This window comes from Mus musculus, chromosome 6, assembly GCF_000001635.26.
Source record: "Mus musculus strain C57BL/6J chromosome 6, GRCm38.p6 C57BL/6J".
NCBI lineage: Eukaryota > Metazoa > Chordata > Mammalia > Rodentia > Muridae > Mus > Mus musculus.
In genome coordinates, this window is record NC_000072.6 from 144786975 (window position 1) to 144810552 (window position 23578).

A 23578-nucleotide genomic window follows, 5' to 3' on the forward strand; every position below is an offset into this window, starting at 1 on the left:
ACAGCAAAGCAAGGTGACTCTGAGACGAAGCTTTCAATGGGTGAAGCTGGAGAGCAGCCCCTTCCCAGTGATGGGTTCTCTGTTTCAATGTTTTAAAGTAGGATAGGGTTCCAATCTCCTCCCAGTAGCAGGAGCATAGTATTAAATGCTGATCTAACTCCAGCAGTTATGGACTCAAAACCCTGACCTCCCTTCAAAGGAACCCGAAAACATTGGATAAGAATTTTTGATAGACAAAGCATTTGTTTTCCCTGGGGCTATTTTTATCTCTCTCTTGAAACAGGGTACATGTCAATTTTCGGCCGTGAACTCTAAAATCAACCCACTTTATAAAAGTGAAGTTTTTCTTCTTCTCTCTTCTCCCTAAATATGACATCTGGTGTCATCTAAGGAAGGAGTGGTAACTACGGACAGCTTCCAGGATGCTTCACAAGCTCCCAGCATATTTTCCTATCTCCCGGCATGCCTCACAATCTCCCAGCATGCCCCACAATCTCCTAGCATGCCCCACAATCTCCCAGCATGCTTTATAACCTCCCAGCATGCCTCGACTTGACATCTGCCATCCTGAGTATTAACTATTCCTGACTTAATGAACCCCTTAAGGAAAATTGAAAAAAAAAAAAGTTGTCTGTTTTCCTACCATGTGGGAGGCTGAGACTGGAGGATTGCTGTGAATTCAAGGCCAGTTTGGATTACTTCAGGCTGAGTTGAGTTATAGTATAAGATCCGGCAGCCACACATATGCCCTGCCCAAGGTGAGATAGCTAAACATGTTATAGGCATGAGTTTGGTGAAAAAGGAGAACTATCTCTCAAACACTTCTCTGTCCCGACACTCACCATAAACACACATCAAGCACACAACTGTAATAATAAAATCCCAGTAAGAGTACTGAGCATGATGGTGCATGCTGGGTATTCCACAACTCAGAAGACCAAAGTGGGATGGTTGCTGTTCAAGACCAGCCTATATCCTGAGTTCTAGGCTACCCTGGGCTACAGAGTGAGTGCCTTAAAGTAAATAAAAACAAATCTACAACCTTATGCCCAAGAGATGCCACACACTAAGCTCTCATTGAAAAAAAAAAAACATAAAACTTTTGAAAGCCCATTACAAATACATATGTTTTCATTTAGAAACTACTATGAAATTGAGTGTTCTTTCATTTAAACGTTCCCCTGTGGTTCCACAAATTAAAGATCGGTAGTGCAGTATTAACAACCAAGAGCCAGACCAAATTGAACTGCTTAAAAACAGTTGGCTGAGCCACCAACCATGGTTTCTATAGCTGAAGCTGACCAAAAAGGGAGGTCACTTAAACATTTTTTTTTAAAAAAAAGTCTAATTTTAAAAACTTACCCACTTGGGTACGTATTTTAGAAAGAGCATTTTTATGTCAGACCCAGTTTTAAAAAGGAAATAATGTAGAAAGCTCAGATACTTTATAAACTCCAAACCACAACCACGCTGCTCTCATTAGCGAAAGGGATTTATTACACCCGCTGTTGATTTTTTTCCTTCCTGGGACAAGAACCAGAGGGAAAAACAAAATTAGTTCTAGTCAAATGCAACATCGTGCCCTCACCACATCCCCACATCTCGGCCCTTATCCTACAGGGCTGCTTCTATTATCCATTCATCCATCCATCCATCCATTCATTCATTCTGTTTGACTTTTCACATTTCCTCTTGAATAAGGAGGATACAATGTAGCAGTGTGGGAGGGGTGGGCCTTAGATGTGAAAGTTGTTCTTGAGAGTGGGAGACGGGGAGCAGTGTCATGAACTGCTGTCTTCTGGGCCTGATGTGGCCATTACAGCCATGAAGTCACAGCAGCTCTGGTCACGGGCCAAGCTGAAACACAGGTGAGGTAAGAGGAGGATCCAGCCCCACAGAGGAGGGAACTGAAGTGGGGGAAGATGCATTCCTTTCTTAAGGGTGTGGCCCCTGTAAGACTCTACTGTGGAGGCTCCACACTCATTATGAAAAGAACTAAAGGCATGGAGTTGGAGGGGAAGCCTGGGAGAGTTGGGAGGAGGAAATGAAGAGTCTATATGGTCAGATTTCACTGGATACGGGAATAGACTTTTCAGGAGTAGAGAAAATATTGGATTGTCTTTCTTAATATATGAATTGCCCCCATTAAGTTTAGTCCAGATATATATATACTGTCAATCAAAGTCATAACATATATGTATGTATATATGTATATACACATACATATACATATGCAGACATATGTGTGTGTGGGGGGGTTCTGCTGTGTGGGTCCTGGGAGTCAACTGAAGGTCATTAAGAATGGCAAGAATCACCCTTCCCCTCTGAGCCATCTTGGTGGCCCAAGATCGCGTATTTCAAGTTCAAGTCCCGCTAGTGCTTAAGTGTTTGAATCTGTGAACTGATGATAACCCTTGGTTCTTTGGTTTCCTTCAGACATTTAGTAAAGTGTTACCAATTGCAATATACATGACACACACCTGTCGTATGGTGAAATATGTCAGGCAAATTAAGTTGGAAATAGGTATACAACAAAAGAAGTTAGTTTTTTAAAAATTCACTAAAAATCCTTGCTTTAACATCAGCAAATTGTTTGAAGAGACTGCCTTGCTTCTCCATCTCAAGATATCTGGGGCCTCCGGGCTTGTCTTCTCAGAATTCTGATTGAATTAATATCTTTTCAGAACTGGGGGGTTGGACCCAGGGCCTCATGCATGCCAGGTACCACTGAGCTATGTTAGCATCTATCTATCTATCTATCTATCTATCTATCTATCTATCTATCATCCATCCATCCATCCATCCATCCATCCATCCATCTATCTATCTATCTATCTATCTATCTATCTATCTATCTATCTATCTATCTATCATCTATTTATTCAGACACATGGCTAGCCTGAAACTCACCCTGTAACCCTGGCAGGCCCCAGAATCACTCAGACACCTGAGTGCTGAGATTATAGGAATATGCTGTCATGTTTGGCTTACATTTAAATTTTAATCAATAGGTTAAATGTTTTATTTGTTTGTTTGTTTGTTTGTTTGTTTTTTAAAACACACTACTTAATGTACTTTACACCAAGCTCTCTCTCTCTGCCTAGTGAAGATAACTCCTTTCAGGCCTATTTTCTCTGGGATAGTGTGTCTTCAGTATGATCACTATTCTACTGTTGTGTAGCCGTTTCCTCAGACTTGAGACAACCCCTCCTGGAGAGATGGGGGAGGGGTGTGCTCATGAGACTCAACCCCCACACTTACAAGGCTCAGGAAGTTCAGAAAGTTACAAGACTCAGTAGGTCCCACCCTGAGGTTATATAAGCAGCAAGAAGGGCACCTCATAGCAGAAACCGTACTGTGGATTTTGACTCTTCCACACAGTTTGAACAGGGAGCTGGGAGAGCGTTCGTTGACACAGCTGCCTAACTGTCGTATATACCCCCAGCTCACTAAGACAGACTTGGGTGCTATCACTTCTTTGCCGCTTCCAGTGCCCTCTCTGGGGCGAATAAACACGCTCTCGGCAAAGTCCCCAGGCAAAGTCCCACAGAATCTGCTCATGGGATTTGCTCAGTGGTCATTCGCCTTATCGAGTGCATCCCTCTGACCACACAATACAGCTGATCCTTCTAGCTAATTTAACTTTTAATGCATAACTGCTGGACACTTATGGATATGGCTGGGGCCACTGATGGGTTTCTCACTTCCCTCTAGCAGGGAATGATGACATATGAAGCCCTATAAAGGATTTACTCCACAGAGACAATGAGATGGTTTGTCCAAAACAGGGCAGGGATCAGAGGACAGACTCTGTTTTGTAGCACTGTTAAAAGGGGAATATTTGCTTTCAGATGGGCCTCTGATAATATTTACAGTTAAAAGGTCTAGGAGTGTTGTGGTAGCTTTCAAAAAGACGAGAAGTCCTCCAGTTAGCATCAGAAAAGGCCAATTTCCTTGGTCTGGCCCTCCATGGATAAAATACAAGGGGACAGGTCATTTCAAAGAGGGCTTGTGGGCTGGGGAACCAAAAGTGCTTTGACACATTCCACGGATGACGTAGTAAATCAATAGTGGGGTACTAGAGATAGGAGCAGAAGGGTGGGGGAGGATGGGTAAAAATTACTAATTAACCACTCAGTTTTTCTCAGATAAAGTTAATGGCCACCATTCTATTCTATATAGAATAAAGTAAGCTAGACTGGAGATACTATTGAGCATGAGAGGAGAAATGACAAAGCCTGGGTTTGAATATCACCTTGAATGCCCTGCCAATCACATTTGGGCTTTGAGAGAGTCGTGGTGTGGCTGACGTCATCCCAAATAAAGATGGTTCATTGACCATAGATGTGTCCCATGCTGAGAATAGAAGGCCTGGCTGTAGTAGCCTAAGAAGTGGTCCAGAGCCCATACAGTTTCAATTCCATAATGGAGGAAGTACCTTCAGGTCAAGCGAACCAGGCAGCAACTCTCTACCAACCAGGCTGTTCCATGATTGCCACACCCGTGCATGGGGAACAAAGGAACAATGCAAACTAAGTTAACAGCAGGAAAATGCTGAGTTTGGGGCATGAGACTTGATGGAGATGAGGCTCACATTCAAAGCTGGCATTTCTTGGAAGATGAGTTTTATCATGCCCTGTGGGCAAGCTCCCAAAAGGCCAGCACAGCAGCCACCTCAGAGACAGGACCCGGATGCTTCTTCAGACAAGGCCTGGAACTCAAGCCACAAGGAGAAAACACATGGGACCTCAACTGCTTGCCCGAGGTCATCCTAGGTGACAGAGATGCTGTGGTGATTAGTAAAGAATTCTGTTCCCACCAGAAGTCACAAATCCTACAGGAGTAAGGTGGGAGCTAAGGAAGGAAGAAGCAAGACCCTAGACATCAAGAAGTAGCCAGTGTTTAAAGATGAAGGAGTGTGGTCGGAAAAGACCTTCCGCAGATGGCAAGGGGTTTTCTACTAGTTCAGAGTCAGTTCCATGTTTTCTGAACCCTACATCTAGAAAACTCTATGCATGAAAAAGAGCAAGATTTGGCTGTTTCTCTTAGGAATGAAATTCTAGACACATCTCAACAGGACTCGTGAGCTGTGGTATAAAATTATTCCTCGGAGGCAGCAATATGGCTCACTGTCGAGAGGAGCTTCTGCTCACATTTCCCAGCCTGAGTTTGATCCTGGTACCCTCAGGGTTACACACATACACACACAAACACACACACACACACACACACAAACACAAACACAAACACACACACACACACACACACACACACACACACACACCGCCCTGGCCTCTAAACCCAGCACTGGACATAGTAGCACATACCTGTGACCCCAGATGAAAGCAGGGGGAATCAGAAGTTCAAGTTCATCTTAGGTGACCAATCAAGGTCAAAGCTGTTCTTGTCTACTTGAGGCTCTGTCTCAAAAAATAAATGAATGAATACGTAAATGGGTAAGCAAACTGCCCAAGAACCAAATTCTAAAACTTCATTATTTCTGTGAGGGTTTACCACCTGTACTCTGACAAATTCATTGTGTTTATAAGTTGATAGAGTTGGATGCAATCATCTTTAAAGATTATAAGGTGCTTTCGAAGCTATCATTTCATGTGATCTTATGATAATAAATGAGCAAGACAAATGAATAGCTTAATATAGAGTCGGCTACAACAAGGATCAGCATGCTCTGATTGTTGTTGGAGCCGTGGCCCCAGGGATAGACTATTTTCAGGTATTTTAAGAAATTAACTCTGCATGTGCACATTCATGTGCAGGTGTGCACATGAATGTGTGCATGCATGTAGAGATCATGGGACTTGGTTCTCTCTCTCTCGCTCGCTTGCTCGCTCACTCGCTCACTCACCTGTGTGCGTGCATGCGTGCGTGCGTGTGTGTGTGTGTGTGTGTGTGTGTGTGTTTGTGTATGTGTGTGTGTGTTTGCGCTTGCACACACTCGCGCACGTAGCCTGCCCAGGGAGATGTAGTTCCAACCTCTGCCTGAACAATGGCCTTCAGTGAGACTGTAAGAGATTGGGCTAGAGCAAGAGATTGGAGCCCTGGAGGGGCTGGATCAGACAAGCACCTGCTGTCACTTGGCGTGTCGAACAAACAGCACAGCAGCATTAAACCACAGACTTTCCCATGCGTGTAAAATGCATCATGCATTGAACAGAAGGGAAGCATCGCTGTAAAAAGTGAAATTGACTCAAAGAATCAAAAGAAAGGAAAACATAAGAAATTAAGGCATAAAGACAAGGTCTGCTCTCTCCCCCATACACAAATGCATAACACCAGCCGATGGGAAGTCTCCACACAGACTTTTTAAGATGCAGAGCCCTTTTAAGTGGAATTTCCTTCAGTGGACCAGGATTTGCGTCGGAGTTCATCACCATTCTCTGCCACTGGTTGCAGAGGAGAAATCTCCCCTAAGGCACTGTCAGAACTACCAGCCTTGGCCTTGCTGCAAATGGAATTGTAGAAATCGGCCTATGGTTATACAGCTCCAAATCATGCAAGGCTTTTTAAAATCATTCACCCATCTTCCTTCTAAGCGCCAAGACCTCAGCGGGACCCTGGACACTGAGAGGGGATTAATGCCTGTGAACATAACACTTAAGTAAACAACGTGAGGTCTTTTAAGATACAGTATTTCATAAGTGACAGCTGAAAGCTGAGTGTGTGTGTGTGTGTGTGTGTGTCTATGAATTTCCATACTTTGTTTAAAAAAAAAAAGAAAACTTTCTTTCTCCAGGGGCCACTTTCATGTCTGACTGATCCCTGCCATTGTCTATGCTGCCTTGTGCTTCTGGCAAGGTGGGAGGGGAGACTTCAGAGGAGCTAATTTAATGATCTCTGGCCCTGCACACAGGGCAAAAAGACACCTGGTCTGACAAAGCCACAGAGAGGCCAAGGCCACAGCTCTAAGACCTTAGCCACTGGCTCGGGGCAAAGAGCAAAGAATTCGAACACTGAGAATCTGGAAGTAAGAGGTAAATTTTTAGAAAGTATCTTTAACTTTATTTTCTTTGGAGCGGCAAGGTCCATAAAAGTGATAACAAGAAATGAATGCTTGCAGTTAAAGAGGTGGCTCAGTAGTTAAAGAATACTCACCGCTCCTGCAGAAAACTGGATTTCCCAGTGCCCACAGCAGGCAGCTCTTAAATGGCAGCTAGCTCTAGCTCCAAGGGATGTGACACACCCCTCGGGTCTCAACGGTTACCCAATCCCACCAGCACCACCAGACACATGCAGATACGCACATATAAAACTCACCTTTAAAAACTTAACGCTGAGAACCCTGTGCGCATGTGTGTTCACTCTGCTGATCTTCGTGATTATCTCTGCATTTTCAACAAGGAATCTGGAGTGCAGATAGGGTAAGAATCTGTCTCAAGATTATATACCTAGTATCTTCTTTATAGAAATGCCAAGGAATACAAACATCATGCTAAATCCCAGGTGGTGTGTATGGACAATCAAAACGCCCAAGAACCCGAGAGATGGTTGGTTGGTTAAGAGAGCCTCCTGACCTAGCAGAGGTCATGACCTCATCTCCTGACACTCACAATGGCCACCTGATCTTCAGTTCCAGGAAATCCAACGCCCTCTTCTGCCCTCCACAGGTACTTCACTCACATGTGCCTACAACCACACAGGCAACCACACAACTTAAAATAAGATCAATCTCTACAAAAATTGAGTGAAATGTAAGGAAAAGTTTATACTGTTATACATTTGTAAAGCTTTTTAAATTTGTAATTACAATCAGGAAGAAATCCATAGTACAAAAAAATAATTCCAAGTGGATTTCTGGCTTCGGTTGATGCTGAGAAAGCTAAAACGTAATCACGCCACTCCTTAAAATAAGAAAGAGCTTTAAATTGTCTTTTAAAAGAAAAACTAAGCTTAAAAACATTAAAAGAAATACCAAGCTTAAAAATTTTTAAAAGAAAAACTAAGCTAAGATATGGTGCCATGAGTTTTCTGAGCATAGTGAGAGACGTCGTCTCTAGGGAAACCATCAGGACAAACTGCACAGACTCTGCAGCATCCAGAGTCACCGTTGGTGAGTCCTTCCCTGAGCTGGAGGACACTGGACCTACACATTTATAGAAAGCCATCACACAGTGACTGGTACATAACTGGAGGCCATGTGGGAATTAGCAGGGGAGTGGTTTATCCACCCTCACCTTGTGTCTCAGTAAGGATTTCCATATCTGTGAACAGACACATGAGCAAGGCAACTCTTACAAAGGATGTCAGTAAACTGGGGCTAGCTTATAAGTTCTGGGGTTCAATCCATAGTCGTCATGGCAAGAAGCATGGCAGCATCCAGGCAGGCAGGGCGATGGAGGAGCTGAGAGTTCTACATCTTGATCCAACTGCAAACAGGAGAAGACTGGCTCTCCTGTGGTTAGGAACAGGGTCTCCACCCCCACAGTGACACACCTACTCCAACAAGGCCACACCTCCTAATAGCCACTCCCTGGGTCAAGCACATTCAATCCACCACACCTTGGTACACTTTACATGGAGGAGCCCCACCATGCTCTCACTGTGCCCTGTCCTTGCCCTGGCTCCAACAGAGGTGAGCTATAACTAACCACAATAAAACAATGCACCCAGGGCCTCCTCCGTTATGGGGGAAAGACTGCACCAATGCCTTGTGCCCACTGGGAGAACGATACCCTCCCCCTCTAGCTCCCACCAGCCTTCTTACCTTCTTCCTTCTGTTCCCTTGGTTGCTAAACCACACTCAGCAGCCCTGGCAAACAGGTCTACAGATTTGTGCTCTTGGGGAAGGGAACAAGGGAGAGGGGGGAAGGGGAGGAGAACGTATAACAGAGAAGGCAAATTTGTGACTGTTTCTGTCCCCAAATTTGGGGTTAATTTTGTCAATGGGATTTTCTCTGTGTCCCCACATCCTACACAGCCATAGTATGAGATCACTCAGGTGCTGCAGATCATAGCAAAAGAACTAAAATCGCATGCTCTTTGAAGAGCACCCAGGGAGGTCCAGTTCTGGAAAGGAAATAAAATCAAGAACAATAAGTAATTTGAAGATTCTGGCAGCATTGCTACAAGCAAACACAAGCCCAAATATAGATTCAACCAGACCCGACTTCACTCCACATGAGCAGTAACTTCCATGATTGCCCCTCAGGGATGTTGGTTGGTTTCCCCTCTCTACCTTCCCAATCTACTACAAATAGACTAAAAAGCTCCTTAGAGTGGTATGTAGGACTTTATGACCAGTCTCTATCACCAGACATGTGCCCACATCTCACTGGTTGTAGATAAACAGGTATAGTATGACACAGATGTGTAACTTTTGTCTTGGTCATGGTCATATGTGTGTGTGTGTGTGCGTGAATGTGTGTGCACGTGTGTGCATTGTTGTATATGTATGCATGTGTGTGTGCATGTGTGTGCATGTGTTATATGTATGTGCATGTGTGTATGCCTTTGTATGTGCATATGTGTATATGTTTGTGCATGTGTTGTGTGTATGTGCATGAGTGTGCAAATGTGTGTACATGTGTGTGCACGTTGTGGGTGCACATGTGTGGGTGCACGTGTGTGCATGTGGGTGCATGTGTTGTATGTACATGTGTATACATGTGTGTATGTGCGAGCACACACACACACACACACACACACACACACTGACAGCCAGGATCATAGTTCTGTCAATGAGTCCTCTGGCACATTTCACCTTATACTGCTCTAACTCACCACCTCTTTTCCTTGGCCTACTTGTGCTCTATGGCTCATTCTCACAAACTAAGATAAGGATATTTAGGACCATTTTTTCTATAAGAAACTCAACATTAGATATCAAGACTCAAGAGTAAAGGGATTTAAAAAGATATGCTGTGCTAAACCATGTTACAAGAAGTTAGAATGGCTACATTGATTTCAAACAAGTTTAACCCCAGGGGGGGGGCGGGGGAAACAAGATTATTGTTGATGATAAAATGATAAAAGTACAAATTCTCCAAGAGGACAGAAAATTTAAAGACATAAACATCTATTGTGAGTATCAAAATGTATAAAACAAAAACTGATAGATGAGGAAAAAGACAAATTCAAACATGATTTTAAAGCTATTTGCTGTTTCATCTAAATTATCTAATTTATGGATTATCACTTTTCATATTATTCCTTGAACACAAGAATCAAATTCAAGATGATGTGTGGGGCTTCACCACCCCTGTGTCAATAACTGAGAGTTTCATAGTTAGAAAATAATTAGGCATCCAGATGACCCAAATGGCAGTATCAGTTAACTTGATCTAATTAGCATCATGGAATCAGTCATTCAAGGGCAGCAAATACATTCACCTTAAGCCTCTACGTAACTAACGTGCGCCAAGCCTAACCACCCCATTTCAAACCCCAAACACTCAACAGGTGGAAAGCCTAAGAACTATCTATACAAAGCATTTCTCAGACAAAATGATAAAGCCATGTGAATATCATTGCTCGAATAGCACATTTATAAATACAAATAAAAATGAAAAGCACACTTCAAGCCACACATTGATCAAAGAGGATTTAAGAGAAGATAAAAAGACTCCTACTAACTGAGAGGGACATCACAACTTACTGTAACCCAGTCCTATGTCCTGACCAACTGAGTCAGCAAGGTAGCTAACTCACTGAAATTTATACCACATAGAAGTGCTTAGAGGGAAATTTGAAAACTCAAAAAAACCAATCATTTAGCTTAACATAGAAAAGTAGAGAGCATGGATAAAATTAAACTAGATAAAGTAAATAAGGGAAATAATTTTATACCAGAAATTAATGAAATTAGTGAGTCAAAAGAGAAAAATAAACAAAAGCTGCCTCTTTATTATTGATCTACTTTCTGGCCTAGCTTTCCAAGAATGATAGTAAGAGACATAAATTATTAATTTCAGAAATGAAACATGAAAAAACACTACTGATCTCATGAAACAGAAAACACAGATAAATAACAGAAAAATAAATGAGCAATTACAATCCATAAATTAGATAGGGTAGGCGAAATTGATAAAGTTTACAGAAGACTCATGTGCCAAAATGCATTTAAGAAGATATAATCAACGTCAATAGACTTATGCCTAGTAAAGAGATTGGATCAATAATCAGTAATCTTCCAAAAGAGTGGACCAAGCACGGATGGCTTCATCAATGAATACTGCCAAGCATTCAAGTAAGTAATGGTACCATCTTCCCCACAATCTTCCCCAGAAAAGAGAAGCTTGGGATGGGTCGGTGGTAAGAACAGCTGTTGCGTTACAGAGGACCTGAGTTCAGTTTCCAGCACCCATGTTAAAAAATGTACAACCTCTTGTAGCTCCAGTTTCAGGCTCTGGCTTCATTCTTCAAAAATACTCAGAATAATAAGGAATAGACTCTACTTCAATGAGAAATCCATCAGAAACTCACAAAGTATTGGAAAGACAGCTGAAAGGTGCAGAGAAAAGGAATGAACCCGCCTCTCACAACTCCAGCCACGTGCCTGTCCAGATAGAGAACCCCCATCCGGAAGTCTCTCTTCTCTCAGTTATACCGGGGATTCAACCACCAAGAGCAGACAGCCCACTAGGAAGACTCCTAAATAAAATGGGAAGAGAAATCCAAACCCACAAATGTGCTAATCGCAACACAAAAAGACAAAAAAGCAGGAAAGGGTAAGACAACAAAATTTCTCCAAAGATCACGCCACCATAGCAGAAGAAGAATTCAAATGTTTACTTGCAAAACTAGTCAATGATTTCAAAGAGAACACAAGCAAGCACAAAAATGAATTAGAGCAATCCAGGTAAGAAAGTTGACAAAGTTGATGAGCAATTCAGCAATATGGGTGGAGAGATCAGCAAAATGTGAAACAAATTCATTGATGACATTGTTTCGTAGAAAGCAAATGCTGAAAATTAAAAACTAATAAATCAAATAAAAAGTAGCCTGAAATAATAGCAACAGACTCCACAAGGAAGAAGAAAGGCAGAAAATGAGATGTGGGGGAAGATCAAGGAAATACAATATTAAAACGTAAATAGAGAAAGTATTTAAGTACATGAGCTTTGCCACAACTTATAAGACCTCTGTGAGCAAAGAGAACAAACCTAAGAGTCCAAGAGTAGAGGAAGAAAATGAGATTAAAAACAAAAAATGTCAAAACAAACAAACAAACAAACAAACAAGGCATAGGGTGTGTGGAATTCACCCAATGAAATGACAGCAGGATGTTTTCTAAGTCCAAGAAAAATGCAACTAGGCAACAGGAACTCTTATGACCTTAAATAGACATGACCAGAGATGAACTCTTCCATGCCACAATGCAGCCAAAAACCCAAAGGTTGAAAAATACAAACATATTTACAATCAAACAAAGCCATGAGAAGAAACTGCTAACTAAGGCAGGGAAGCACGGAGCAATGCTTCAAACCCTGGTAGTAGTCACTGCCAATCATGATGACTATATACAAGCCAGATGTGCACAACTTCAGTCCCAACAATCTGGGGTCAGAGGCAGGTAGATATCCATGAATTTGAGCCTAGCCAGGTCTACATAGTAAGTTCTAGGCCTGCAAGGGCTACATAGTGAGATGCACCTTTAAAAAAAAAAAAAAACACAAGGAAGAGGGGAGGTAGGAAGGGAGGGAGAGGGGAAAGAAGGAAAGAAAGGGAGGGGAGGGGAGGGAGGGAGGGAGCAAGGGAGGGAGGGAGGGAGGGAGGGAAGAAAGGGAGGGGAGGGGACAAGAGGGAGGGAGGGAGGGAGGGAGGGAGGGAGGGAGGGAGGGAGGGAGGGAGGGAGGTTACTGTATTCAGTCATTAGGCTTTAAAACTAACAAAGAAACGCATTTCAAGATAAGCACAAACTCAAACAATACTTGACTTCTAAATGAATGTTGCAGAACACAGCTCAGAATCTTAAAAACACAGAGACAAAAAGACCATTCCAATCAAGAGCACCAGATAGAATAAAGTTCATGGGAGGACTAGATGAAGGAAGGGAGGAAAGAAAGCTAGGAAGGAATCTATCCTGTCCATCAAAGTAAACCAGTAAGTCCCTAATATAATGGCAAGAGAAAGAAAAGAGCAAGCAAGAATGGAACCAGCCAGAAAACAACCCCAAAAGCTACAGGAAGCAGAAAAATTCTCTCAACAATAACCCAAAACGCAAACAGTTGTAACTCTCCCATTAAAAGATGCAGAGCGGACTGGATGAAAACACAAGACGCTAACTCTCTCCTGTTTCTGAGAAATACACCTCACCAGCAAAGACACTGACTGAACATGGATGGATGGGCTTCCATTCACCCACAAATACAAATAGAAAGCAGGCCAGCATAGCTGTTCTAATAACTGATAAATCAGACTTCAGCTCACAATCAGAAGACATGAAAGAGGCTGCAATAGTAAAGAGTAATCCACCAAAAAGTTAGAACAACTGTGAATTTACAAGCACTGGACACTGGAGCTCCTAGCCTCATAAAATAAACACCAACAGACTTAAAGGATAGGCAAGCCCTGATACAGTAGTGGTGGTTCCCATCCCCCACTTTTAGCAACAGGTGGGTCATCCAGAATTAAAAATCAATAAAGACACCTCAGAGTATATGTGCAACGTAGGTCAAATAAGAAGTTTACAAATCCTTCTTTGAAAATATTATAGAATACATATCCATCTCAGCAGCCCAGGGAACTTTTTGGGCTTAAAATAAGACAATTATAGACCCTAAAGTGAGCCTTTAAAAACACAAAAAATGATTTTTGTAATTATAAATTCATAGTGAAATAAAGTACTTTAAAAATGCTAGAGAGTCAAATCTGATATAGACTGGAAACAAGTATGCTCCATGGCTATGGGTATTGATGGAGCACTGGATCAATCAAAGCAGTTCAATCATGGTGCTGGAAGTGGTAGTTCATTACAGATGGAATCCCAGAATGTGAGAGGTTGAGGTAAGACAACCATGAGTTCAAGGCCAAGGCCAACCTGGGCTATCAAGTGGTTTCCAGGCCATCATAGAAAGACCTGGAGAGAGAGAGAGAGAGAGAGAGAGAGACAGAGACAGAGACAGAGACAGAGACAGAGACAGAGAGACAGAGAGAGAGAGACGGAGACAGAGAAACAAGAGAAACAGAGAGACACACAGAGAGAGAATAAACTCATTCATTTTAATTTACCACATCAACAGGCTGAAAATAATTACAGAATCATATCGATTAATGTATAAACTATTCCATGATCTAAATAGTTTGAAAATATCATAGTAGGGCTGGTGAGATGCCGAAGCAGGTTAAAAAAAAAAAAGCAAAACGCCAAACCAACAACCTAAGTTTGATTCCCAGAATTCAGAGAACTGACTCCCACAGTTTGTTCTCTGATCTCTACATGTATCCAGACAAATAGACAGACAGACAGACAGTCAGATACACACACACACAAACACACACACACTAACTAGATAGATAGATAGATAGATAGATAGATAGATAGATAGATAGATAGGTAGATAGATAGATAGATAGATAGATAGATAGATAGATAGATAGATAGATAGATAGAATGTAAAACTTGAAACACAACCTTTAAAAACATAATGCAAAAGATTAAGGATTTTTAAAATCCTGTTACCTTTTTAAAAATACGGTTCTTTGGGAATTGCACATCATGCATCCTAATCCCACATATATTCTCACCACCCCACACCTCATACCCACCCTCCACCCTTGCAACCTCACCCACAACAGAAAAAAAAAAAAAAACTCATTGTAGAATCTGTTGTATGTCGCAGTGTCTACCACAATATACCCTTTTGTCTACTCTTCTTTGCTTACAAATTCTCATTGCAATGAATTGGTTCATTGCCTTGGCTTCTGCTACTCTATTAATACTGGAACCTCACTGGGACTATTCCTCTTAGATGTCTTGTTGTAGCCCTGTGTCATGGAGAGCCTGTAGGTATGGACATGTAGGACCAGCCCCTTCATGCACTGCAGCAGTTCATCTTTGGGGTAGATGTTGGAGTGAACCAATTCAAAGCCCTAGATCTGGGCCTGAGAGGTATCTGAGCTAGTCAGCCCACTATCTCCTCTGTACCCACACCACTGGGGCAAGCTCTCCTACTCTGCCCTCATTGGCCTATCCAATGCCAGAGACAGCAAGGGGCAAAGCCATTGCTCCCACTCTCGTGCCATCGGGATTGGCTCACCCAGAATTCCCACAACCAGAGTCTACCCTGCTGCCCAGGCTAGGTACAGAGCTTGCTCTCCTTAATGTTACAGAGGCAAGGGACAGGGACAGTTCTCCCACTCTTGTGACCCTGGGACCAGTTCTCTTGCCTGCCATAGGTGGACATGGGATAGGAGAGGGAAAGAAGATATCTCTCTTTTGTCTACTCCACTGCACAGAGGCAGTGCCCACTTTCCAATAATCACCTGCAATCCCCACATTCAGGGCCAGCTCTACAGTATTGCCAGACAAGGTACAGGGCCCGTCCTCCTGAGTGCTACAACTGGTGAGGGGCAGGGCCAGCTCTCCTGCTCTCACAGCCTAAGGTTCTGGTCTCCACCTGCTGTAGCTGGCAAGGGGTGGGGAGGGTAGGAGGGTATCTCTCACTCATCCACAACAGTGGATGAAAGATGAATGGCAGCACCAGCTCTCCCATGCTCAGATCCTCAGGGCCAGCTCACCCATTACTCCCACAACCGAGCTCAGCTCTATTGTGCTTCCTGAGTGATATGCAGGCTGCTCTCTCAAGTAACGCAACTGGCTAGGGACAGGGTCATCTCTTCTACTCTCAAGCCTCCAGAGCCAAAGATCCCATGACACCCAGGCAAGAAAAGGGACCAGTTCCGCACAGCCCCCAGACATCAAAATGTCCACAAGTAACAGCCTGAATTAGTCTGCCTGGACTTTGGTGGTAACTGAGCCCTGCTGCAGGTTCATGAACTCAGATGTGGCCCCTGGTGGCAGCACAGGTCAGGACCATGGTCTCAGGTGGCATCACCAGCTACTCTCATCAGGTTGTTCCTCTCTACCCTGGAGTCTCCAGTTCTGCCTCTCTTTATTATACCCACATCCTTCTGTTTCTCTCTCATCCATTTCCTCGCCACTTACTTGCTCCTCTTAGTGGTACCTGGGGTCTCTGAGTGTCTGGGTCATTTCAGAAGTGGCCTCAAGAGTGCTATGCCCTGCTCATGCATTATGGTACTGAGCAGGGGTCATCTTGGGTATGGTATGTTCACCTCTCAGGCCTGCATGGTGCCAGACTGATGGTCATCTTAGGCTAGCTCCCTGTCTGGGCCCCCTGACATTGGTCAGGTGGTCATCTCAGGCTTGCTCCTTGACCAGGCCACCCACATGGTCCCATGTAGTGTGGGGAGGGTTAGGGTGGGGGGCATCTGTCCCAGTTCACTCCTGCCAAGGGTCTTCAGTCCCAGATGAGGTTCTTCTACCCTCCCACTAACTCCCTGTCCTGGGAGCTTCTTTGGGCCTGCTTAGTGCCAGATGACAGCTGGTCATCTCAGGCTCACTGTTTTCAGGGATGTTCGTAGGTCAGAGCACTGAGTGAGGACATGGCCTCTCAGTTCTCTGCCACCTACTGATACATAGGTGTCACCGCAGCCACACCAGCAATGCCTCTGGGGACAAGCTAAGCTAACCTTTTGATCAAACCTTGGCAGTGAGTATTTTTCAGGAAGCACCAAGAGCATTTAGTGAAAACAGGATAGCCTAAAGAATTGTATAATAATAAACATTAAACACTTAGTTTCTTCTACTTTTATTACCAAGAGGTTCTACCACATCCACTGGCAAATACAGAGGCCCTCTAAAAACCCGGCAAAAGATAACTACCCTCTTCCACCAAAATGTAAACATTCCAAAACTGGACTCATATTGCTGCAGGGAATTCTGGCTTGGTTTCACCATTTTAAGAGAGAAAGGGCCTTTGTCATACTCCTTATCACTGTACACCAAGTTTGATTTGATGAATAAACTGAGTATCTTACTATCCTGTTGAATTTTTTTTAAAGAGACCATTGTTAAAATTTTTAAGAATTTCGTATTTTATTGAGGATTTTATTTCACCACTTGATCAAGGTTGAAAAGCAAAAATTAAAGTTGTTTAAAATCCTTCTAAAAAGCAACTCTTAAAGGCTAGACAGATGGCTCAATGATGGAGAGCAGTTACCGCTCTTTCAGAAAACCCAAGTTCAGTTCCCAGCACTCACATGGCTGTGCACAACCACCTGTATCTCCAATTCCAGGAGATGCAATGCCCTCTTCTGGCATCTGAGGGTACTACATGCATGAGGTGTCCATAAACTCCTCACACAGATCGATAAATTAATATATTTCTGAAAAGCAATTCTGCAACAATAACTGAACTAGTTAGCCAAATTGCATTTTAATCAAAACAGAAGGCATCACAGGGCCCTGCTCCTAGCTTGTGAGTAACTCCACCTTCCACCAAGAGCTGTTTCTGGCACTGAGCCATTTTGGACGTGGTTTGGTGAGGTACACACTGTTCCTCTGTCACTGGGCAGATTACAGATCTCGCCTCAAAACCTTATTGCGTATGCTTATTTGAGGTCTTATGAGTCATGAATTGAAACGAGTATGTTCAAAGATCAAAGAAAATGAAGATCTGATCAATTACCAGAGATTCTAACAAACCACCAAGGTGGGGAAGGAAGGGAATTCTCTCAGAGCATTGCTTTGAATTAGTATTGCCTTCATGGCCTCAGCAAGGAGAAAGTAAAGCAGGTTTAGGGTATAATCCACGGAACTGCCTGACATGCTCAGATCTGAAGATAAGCGCGCATCACGAAGAGGGGAGAAAGTGGCTGCAGACAGATACCATGAGTGCTTTTTAAAGTGCCAGAAAAAAAAAAAATTGAAAGTCTGCAATAAGTAACAATTCCTGGGGAAGAGGGGAAAAAATCACTGAAGCTGACAAAACGGTATTTTCAGCCACTCGAAAATTAAAAAGAGGCCTCCTCCTTCCAGACGACTCACGCGATTCTGCTGGGAAAGAAAGCAGGTAGATAGAATGTGCGTGATACAAACTTTGTACATAGAAATGTCCATTTGCCTATGTTCAAAATGGAAAGCCAAACCTATCAACATTGAGACATCCACACCCTAGAGGAAACACAGAGAACAGAAGACGTGGAGGCCTGAAGAGAAGTCCAGTTAGACAAACGATAAGGTCCTTTCGCGTTAAGAGTGTGCATTTATGCTTTGGGGACAGGCAGCCATCAAGAGATGAAAGGATGAAGACAATGTGGTTCCTATGCACAATACACTTCTATTAAGCAGTAAGGCAAATTAAAATCATAGCATTTGCAGAAAAATTGGTGGAAATGGAGATCATGAAGTTAAACAAATGTAAAGGAAGATTAGGAGAGAGGGTGAGGAGGAGGGAGAGGGAGTCTAAGCAAGACTCAAGACAAATGTTACATGTCCTTTTCTCTGTGCAAAATCTAGGTGTGTGTTTTAGAGAGAGACAGAGAGACATAGAAAGAGAGACGACAGACAGACTGGGGAAGGAGGGGGCATAAAGTAGAAGAAGGAGAAAGAACTCTAAGAGAGGGCATCTGTGGAGAACATGAGGTGGGAAATGAGTGTGTCGTGGAAGGAGTGGAGTTTTGAAGGGAGGGTGGGTGAGGTTGCTGAGGAGTAGAGGTGAATTAAAGCGTAGTATAACGATGTATACACGTGAAAATGCCATGATGAAACGCATCGTTTTATGTGCTATAAAATCAGTAATGAAGACGGCACATACACAGATAGCTCCCGTCACAGACATGTGGGACTCGGTAGAAATCTCCATGGACTTTGTTCACACTCACTGAAGAGTAAATCTACTTTCCTTTCCCGGCTTTTGTTGTCACTGTGTCTTGCTTCTTTTTAAACCACGTTCTACTGTTTCCCCATCCATCCGTGTATGCATGTGTGTAAGCATGCGCTGGAAGCTCTTGCCATAGTACAAGTGTGGCGGTCAGAAGACATGTTACAAAAGTTGGTTCTCTCTTCCTACCGTGCGGGTCCCAGGGATCCAGCTCAGGGTCAGACGTGGGGGCAAGAGTCTTTACCCACTGTGTCATGATTCTGATTCCATCAAAATTATTAAAGTTTAAAAAGCATTTTAGCTGGGGGTGCCATGCATGCGCATTCAGGACCTTGTAGAAGTCAGAAGAGATATTAGATCCCTGGAACTGAGTGTCAGTTGGTGGTTTTCAGCTCCCCTGGGGCTGCTGGGAACTGTACCTGGGTCCTCTGTAAGTAAGTGCTCCTAGCCACTTTTCTCCAGGCCCCTGTTAAAATTTCTAAGACTGAAACATTAGGGCACTTTAATAAGAGTGTGAGCTTTCTGAGCAGAGACCCCGTGATGCTGCTCAGGTTAGAGATCCATCACAGGCCTGGTATCTCGTTACATACATACGTCTGCACCCACAGGCATGTGTATCTCTTGGGTGCAAGCATGTCTGAGAGATGTTCCCTCCATTCTTTAATACAACGATGCTGGTGATCTAGTTCCTGTGTCCTGTCACTGACCCGCAGAACAGCACTTTCCCAAGGCTCTGATCTGGGACGCCTGTTACCTTCCTATGTGCCCTATTTTGAAGCCGCCCCCCTTTTCCGCATGGCTCCGTTTATGATTTAATAGATCACATCAGAAGCAATGATTAAAAACACTCTATGTTAATTAATGGGGTGTAAATTATATGAGGGGTACATTATAAGATTGCAACCAAGACTTAGGTGTGGGCTTTCCCTCCTCTGCATATTCCCAGGTAGCATTAATACCTTTGACACATTATACACCAGCTCCACGCTACCTCCGCTCCTCACCAACTGAGTGTGACAAGGTTCAAAGGCTTCTTTGGAGCTTCTGTACCCTGCTGGGTGGTCATTAATTAATTAATCAAATGTCACACCGTGGAGCACCAAGGCATGTCGAAATAAGGGCTGTGGAAGAAAGCGTCCATATCCAGCACACCTTCCTGTCACATGTGGGTCCGAGTTGCAGGTTTGGAAGGGACCTAAATCGTAAACCCCGGATGTCTTCATGCAGCTTCTCGGTGGTTATTCCCCGTGACCCAGAGCGCGTCTCTGTTATTTTAAATATGAAGCCATCTGGGAACAGAACAGAAATGTACTTAATCCACTTCTCACAGACGATCGGATCCAACTTGTTTGACTTTAGAGGAAGTAAGTTGACTACCAGTGTCACAGGGTCTCCTGATGGTGAACACCCTCTGGTGCTTATTTTCCTACAGGTATACAAGTTAGGTTTCCCAGCTTATCCCTGAATTTCCTCAGCTAGGAAAGTTCCCTAAGAAAGCTGACTCCAAGTTCAAAGAACAGATATTTCTAGCTTCCGGAGCATCCATTTTCTGCATCAGGCTCTGCCTTTATCTTGAAAATATATGGTATATAATGTGCAGTTAACGCTCACAGCCCAAGGACCATCTCTTCTCTAGGAGAATATTTCAAATACAGCACATGGGCAATTGGTTTGAATTTCCTCACACAAACATGGTTCCCTTTCGGATGTAATCTTATTTGTCTGTTTCACAGGTTTTCAGAGCAGAACAGAACACACCAGGCCTGTTCCGATGATTCCCAGAGTAAGACAATCGCTTCCCTCATTCAAACCATTTCAGGCCTATTACCAGGTACGCTCTCTTCCTGGGCAGCAATGCTGGGCTGCTGGTGTGAACTGAAATAAACTCTTAAGTCCTTCTTGTTCAGGTACCCATAAGTCAAGCTCCCCTCAGCCTACAGGAATGCAGCTTTGTGCGCGCATATGACACAGAGATGGGGGACACAGTCATCAAGACACAGGGTTGTAGCAGCAACTTCTAAATGTGCCCATGTTATTTTTCTTCTATGTTCAAGTGACATCATACATAAAGCCCTCTTGGCATCCCAAATAGAAATTTGATAAGCATATATGTATGTGTATACATTTATATACATATATGTATATGTGTATATGAATATATATATGTGTGTGTGTGTACATCAAAGTTTCTGACAAGAACATACTCCCACTGACTGACCTCTAGAGACCACCTCCTATGCTGGTGTGCCCACATTCTTCTGCCCTGTCTTAATTCTTCATCCTAAGTCTGATGAGTAGTAAGCAGGAGACACAAGGAGACAGCAAATCTGACCTAAGAACTTTCTAGAAGCTCTTTGAACAGCCTTCCCTGGGAAAGCAGCTTGGCTCTCTCTGATGCTGAACTGAAAGTTTTCTTTGCTACTCATCCATTCTTTAAAACAAAACTTTGTTTAGTGCACCCTCCTCAAACACACACAGCAGGCCCTGCCCTGACACGTGAGTTGGAGCCGTGATTTTTCAGTTCTGCCCATTTACTTGTAGAGCAGCCGTCTGCTGTGAGGTGAGGAACCATTCATGCTGCTGGCTCGCGAAGCAGGCCACTCAGCAGCAGACTGCAGCCCAACACAAATGCCACAGTCATCCAGGTGCATTGATGTGTTAGGGATCTAGCGTGACTCCTGGACTGTCAGCCTACCTACCTGCAGCTCAGTTGGTGGGGGGTGGCCTAGGGCATTAGATCCTTGTCTCACTGCTGTGACAGAAATACACAGCTGGAGGGGACAGTCCACCATAGCAGGAAAGTCATGGAGGCAGGAGGTGGTGGCCACAGGCAGCAGATCCTGAGGACAGTTGCTGCTCCTCACCCTTCTCCATTTTATTCAGCCTACCACCCTGGCTGTGACATAGTCCCACCCACATTTAGGGCAGGTCTCCATACCTCACCTCAGTGAAACTTTCCCAGAGAACCCACCAGAGGCACACCCAAGGCAAACCCTTGGAAGCATACCCAAGGCTCCTTTTCTGAGTGATTCCATATCTCTCAAGCGGACAACACTAACCATCATACGGGGCGTGCACCAAGTCCTGGCTTTCATTCATAAAACAGCCTTTGAACCTGTAGGCCCAGCACTCCTGCAGCCCTCAACATGCAAGAGGATCACAAGTTCAAGGTCAGCCTCAGCTACAAAAGCCAATTTGAGGCCCCAAGTCTGAATTACACGAAACCCTGTAATAGTGACACAAAAAAGAAAGGAGGGAAGGGAAAGGAAAAGAAAAAAAATAACAGAAATGAAAGGGAAAAAAATCAAAGCCTGAGTCAAAAACCCATGTTCTCAGTATTTCTGGCTCCCATGGAAGGAGAAGTCCCCAAGGACAATTCAAAAAGCGCGAACAGACAACCTAACACAAAGCATTTGCCATGAATTAAAAAAAAGAAAAGAAGAAAGAAAATCTTAGTTGCATGCTGCCATTCTCACAGTGTACAAAATAAAATCCATTTTGGAAAAAGCTCCATCCTCCCTAAGCGTTCCTAACTGGAGCCCCCGTTGTTGTGTGTCTGTTATGTCACCCATGGCGAGTCTGCACAGGTGGCCTCCTGTCACCTCCCTGAGTCCTGCTGACCCTCCTGTTACTGCCCCTGCCGCTGTGCTCCCAGGATGACTGGGCCCAGAGGGGAGGAGAGGAAGGCCGGCCGGTCACTCCTCATCTCTCAGGGTCCTTCTGTATCTTGACTCTCTTCGCCCGCTGTCTCTTTCTTCCTTTTCTTTCTCTGCTTCTCTCTCCGTACTGGCAATCAAAGCCAAGGCCTCCTGCATGCTAGCTGAGTGCTCTACCACTGAACTACATACAGCACAGGCCTTTTTCAACTTTGATTATGAGGCAAGATCACAGTAAGGGCCCCAGTCTGGCCTTGAACTCACTGCTTAGCAGAGGCAAACCTCCAAGCTGCTAGGGTGAGAGGCCTTTGTCACAGACCCAGTCTTCTCTCTGGCACACTCATCGATTTTCTGTTCTTGCTCTTTTCTTTCCACCTTTTAGTATATTCCAGCCCACATGCACACACACACACACACGTGTGTGTGTGTTTATGAGTGTTTGTGTGAGAGTGTATGAGAGTGTGTGTATATATGGTGTGTTGTGAGAATGGGTGTGAATGTGCATGAGTATGTGTGTATTAGTGTGTGTGTATTAGTGTATGAGTATATGAGTATATTTGCATGTATATGACTGCACTTGTATGTGTGTTTGTATATGTGAGTGTAGGAGTGTGTGTGAGTTTGTATGAGTATTATGTGAGTGTATTTGTGTGTGAGTGTATTTGTGTGTGTGCGTATGTGCAGTGTGTGTGGTATGTGTAGTGTGTGTGAGTGTATGAGTATAGGAGAGTGTGTAAGAAAGTGTGTGAATGTGTATTGTGGTATGTATGTGAGTGTGTGACAGTGTGAGTGTATGAGAGTGTGTGTATATATGGTATATTGTGAGAATCTGTGAGAGTGTGCATGAGTATGTGTGTGGTGTGTGTGAGAGTATATGAGTGTATGTGTGTGTGTGTGAGTATGTGTGTATATGAATGTGGGTAAGTGTGTGTACCTAGATTCTTCACATGAGAAAACATACTTTGCCTTTCTCTCCTCATTGTCCCATCTTGAGTCCCCTTTCCCCTCCATTGAGGCCCCCACATCCCATGGGGCCCCGTTTCTAGTTCCACTTCTTATCCC

General features: G+C 43.7%; 1 long non-coding RNA gene and 1 other non-coding gene across 4 annotated transcripts; both read right to left on the bottom strand.

The window, feature by feature from the left end:
- Nucleotides 1–1474: 1474 nt before the first annotated feature.
- On the bottom strand, nucleotides 1475–20213 carry Gm32069. Of its 3 annotated transcripts, none has more exons than XR_378143.2 (4): nucleotides 19820–20213; nucleotides 7276–7363; nucleotides 5328–5420; nucleotides 1475–1524 (listed from the first exon to the last, which is right to left on the bottom strand). It is a non-coding gene; the product is annotated as a predicted gene, 32069 (long non-coding RNA). The 3 variants fall into 3 exon arrangements; XR_869581.2 differs by lacking the exon at nucleotides 19820–20213 and adding an exon at nucleotides 7569–9384; XR_869580.2 differs by lacking the exon at nucleotides 19820–20213 and having other exon boundaries at nucleotides 7276–9384.
- Gm22792 lies at nucleotides 16526–16658 on the bottom strand. The gene has a single exon (XR_003956632.1). It is a non-coding gene; the product is annotated as a small nucleolar RNA SNORA17 (small nucleolar RNA).
- Nucleotides 20214–23578: the final 3365 nt, after the last annotated feature.